This window comes from Littorina saxatilis, unplaced genomic scaffold, assembly GCF_037325665.1.
Source record: "Littorina saxatilis isolate snail1 unplaced genomic scaffold, US_GU_Lsax_2.0 scaffold_866, whole genome shotgun sequence".
Taxonomy (NCBI): domain Eukaryota; kingdom Metazoa; phylum Mollusca; class Gastropoda; order Littorinimorpha; family Littorinidae; genus Littorina; species Littorina saxatilis.
Window position 1 is genome coordinate 25,001 of NW_027127094.1, and position 4,028 is coordinate 29,028.

At 41.9% G+C, this 4,028-nt stretch overlaps 1 protein-coding gene across 5 annotated transcripts in view; it reads right to left on the bottom strand.

The window, feature by feature from the left end:
- The window catches only part of LOC138955568 (uncharacterized), an 11,091-nt gene extending 7,368 nt beyond the window's left edge, over positions 1 to 3,723 (bottom strand). Inside the window, exons 1-2 of one of the 5 annotated variants that reach the window (XM_070327149.1) lie at positions 2,520 to 3,723; positions 1 to 111 (exon numbers count right to left, since the gene is read on the bottom strand). The exon at positions 1 to 111 is cut by the window's left edge and continues 1,849 nt beyond it. The gene's annotated coding sequence lies outside the window, so the exon portion shown is untranslated. Of the gene's footprint in view, positions 1,208 to 2,162; positions 2,417 to 2,519 lie in introns of those variants that run through there. The other 4 variants (XM_070327147.1, XM_070327146.1, XM_070327150.1 and 1 more) reach the window with 4 other exon arrangements.
- Positions 3,724 to 4,028: the final 305 nt, after the last annotated feature.

Genomic DNA, 4,028 nt, shown 5'->3' on the forward strand with positions numbered 1-4,028 from the left:
TCACAGACAGGCAGACTTCACTATCACTGACACAAGTCAAGTTTCACAGTCACATAGACTTCACTGTGACTGACACAAGTCATTTCTAGTTCTTTCTACGATGCTGGCTCTCTTTTGTACCAACAGTAGGGAAAAAACAAGATTAAAAATCGTTTTTGCAATTGAAATTGTGAGTCCAACAGACTTATCTAAATGTAGTGAGAGTGTAAAGTGTAAAAACACTAGCTTAACATCTTTTTTTTCGAAATTGCATGATCATTCTCCGCTTCTTGACCCTAAAATGACCCCACCGTGACCTTGATAAATGACGAAGGTCAGTCAGACTTGTATCATGTCTACACGTCACGGGGCGCTGAAATGTGTGAAGTTTCCATGGTGAAAATAGAGAACCTGAAATTTCACATGCAGCTTATTCGACCCCTAAATACGACCAGAATCGTAACAAGTACAATCTCACAGTCACTGTCACAAGTCATTTCTCACAGTCATAAACCACTGTCACTGACACAAATCATTTCTCACAGTCAGAAGTCATTTCTCACAGTCAGAAACCACTGTCACTGACACAAATCATTTCTCACAGTCAGAAACCACTGTCACTGACACAAATCATTTCTCACAGTCAGAAATCACTGTCACTGACACAAGACATTTCTCACAGTCAGAAATCACTGTCACAGTCATTTCTCACAGTCATTAAAATAAGTCATTTCTCACAGTCAGGTAGACTACACTGTCACTGACAGTCCAGGCCTGAAAGTGGCGAGTATTGCACTTCCCATGGCGAGCAGAAACATGCAACTGGCGAGTAGAAATGTTCATCTACTCGCCAAATGCGAGTAAAGGTGCTGAAAAAAATTGTTGCTTTGGCTAGTAAAGTTTGCTCTCTGGCCAGTACATTTTCAGAATCACTAGCTAAAGGCGAGTACAACATTTGTTGGACTTTCAGGGCTGGGCACAAGTCATTTCTCTAAGTCACTAAAATAAGTCATTTCTCTCAGTGACTGAAACAAGTCCTTTATCACATTCACTGAAATACGTAATTTCTCTGTCACTGAAATAAGTCATTTTTTACATTTACTGAAATAAGTCATTACATTTAGTCAAGTTTTGACTAAATGTTTTAACATAGAGGGGGGAATCGAGACGAGGGTCGTGGTGTATGTGCGTGTGTGTGTGTGTGTGTGTGTGTGTGTGTGTGTGTGTGTGTGTGTGTGTGTGTGTGTGTGTGTGTGTGTGTGTCTGTCTGTGTGTGTGTGTAGAGCGATTCAGACTAAACTACTGGACCGATCTTTATGAAATTTGACATGAGAGTTCCTGGGTATAATATCCCCATACGTTGTTTTCATTTTTTTTATAAATGTCTTTGATGACGTCATATCCGGCTTTTCGTGAAAGTTGAGGCAGCACTGTCACGCCCTCATTTTTCAACCAAATTGGTTGAAATTTTGGTCAAGTAATGTTCGACGAAGCCCGGACTTCGGTATTGCATTTCAGCTTGGTGGCTTAAAAATTAATTAATGACTTTGGTCATTAAAAATCTGAAAATTGTAAAAAAAATATTATTTTTAAAAAACGATCCAAATTTACATTCATCTTATTTTCCATCATTTGCTGATTCCAAAAACATATAAATATGTTATATTTGGATTAAAAACACGCTCTGAAAATTAAATATATAAAAATTAATATGAAAATTAAATTTTCGAAATCAATTTAAAAACACTTTCATCTTATTCCTTGTCGGTTCCTGATTCCAAAAACATATAGATATGATATGTTTGGATTAAAACACGCTCAGAAAGTTAAAACAAAGAGAGGTACAGAAAAGCGTGCTATCCTTCTGAGCGCAACTGCTACCCCGCTCTTCTTGTCAATTTCACTGTCTTTGCCGTGAGCGGGTGACTGACGATGCTACGAGTATGCGGTCTTGCTGCGTTGCATTGCGTTCAGTTTCATTCTGTGAGTTCGACAGCTACTTGACTAAATGTTGTATTTTCGCCTTACGCGACTTGTTTTTCACAGTCAGGTAGACCTCAATGTCGCTGACACAAGTCATTTCTCTTAGTCACTGAAACGAGTAATTTTTCACAGTCATGCAGAAATCACTGCCACTGAAATAAGTCATTTCCCACAGCCAGGGAGACTACACTGTCACTGACACAAGTCGATGATGGAATTCAGTTCAAATCCTCCGTGGTAGCAGTGTCCAAACTGACTCGAGTCGTTTCACGTCTCTGCTTTATACAGTGTTGGGGCGGCCTGGGAGTTGACACGTCGTCACAACAAGACTGACAGAGCCGTTAGTAGCCGCAACGTCACGGGAGGGTAGACTACACTGTCACTGACACAAGTCATGTTTCACAGTCAGGTAGACTACACTGTCACTGAAATAAGTCATGTCTCACAGTCAGGTAGACTACACTGTCACTGAAACAAGTCATGTCTTATTGGGGTTGGGGGGGGGGGGTGTGTAAGGGGGTTGGGGGAAGGGTGGTGGTGCTCGTCGTCACACCCACCTTGTCCGCCCTTTGTGCAGAACGACGTCCCAGTGAGTGGTTGTACCCTGTAGGATTCACAATGCACGGGTTGATATCAATAGACTGGAAGCGTCCTTTGTGCAGACCGACGTCCCAGTGAGTGGTTGTACCCTGTAGGATTCACAGTGCACGGGTTGATATCAATAGACTGGAAGCGTCCTTTGTGCAGAACGACGTCCCAGTGAGTGGTTGTACCCTGTAGGATTCACAGTGCACGGGTTGATATCAATAGACTGGAAGCGTCCTTTGTGCAGAACGACGTACCAATGTAGGATTCACAGTGCACGTCAGCGTCATTACAAGTGCGGGACATTCTGTTTGCAACTCAGAAACTCTTCTTTTTTCTTTGTTTAGCGATTTTTTATGTGATTGTTTTTATCAAATGCAAACCGTTACTTGCTCAGATGAGGTGACTTATCGACTGTACACATGTTTATGCACGCACTAATTTGAAAAGTAATTTACACTCCTTTCCTTTACCTAATCTTTGCTGGCTTTACACATCAACACGTGTTACACTGATCTTTTTACAGCACTGTGCTGTGTAGTTGTAACGCTACAGTTCACAGTCCTCAACCCAACACACCACACACCAAGAAACGTGACAAACGTATGATCCTATGACCCCCTGAACCTTAAATCATTTCTTTGACGTAAAGTAGGCTAACACAGTACTGTCGGTCACACACTCCAAACTCGGTGGTTCACTATAGGCCTATGGCACTTCCGTTTATGTCTTGATTGCAAAACGAACGTCATTTACTGATTAAAACAGCAATGAAGCAAGTTGTAATACAGAGATACTGAGAACAAATCGTTGTACAGTGCTAAGACGGAATGCAACAGAACGAACACAAGGTGTGGACCAACGTCGCAGGGAAAAACTTCCTGGTTGAATTATTCCAAGTCTTCTTGTATGCGTGGTGTCGACACAATTTAACGACAGCGACCACGTGACACACTCTGTGTACCCGGGGTGCATAGCTCATTAAATGACACCGAGGTGGGCCATGTGGTATGGTAGCACATTCCTGCCAACATGTCATTAGAAAAAGTGTTGTCTATGGGAATTGTCAAACTGCGAATATGCTTAGGTGGAGAATGTTTCTTTCAATAAATACATTTAGAATTCAGATACAAAGTACGAGTAATTGGACAAGAGTAACACACGTGAAAAGAAAAGTGGAGCAGGTTTATGGAGCTTGACATCTTGAAACAAGAGGCCGGTTATCGTGTATATCAACATTCACAGGTCATGGGTCATTGTCTTCACCAACATTCACAGGTCATGGGTCATTGTCTTCACCAACATTCACAGGTCATGGGTCATTGTCTTCACCAACGTGACAGGTCATGGGTCATTGTCTTCACCAACATTCACAGGTCATGGGTCATTGTCTTCACCAACATTCACAGGTCATGGGTCATTGTCTTCACCAACATTCACAGGTCATGGGTCATTGTCTTCACCAACATTCACAGGTCATG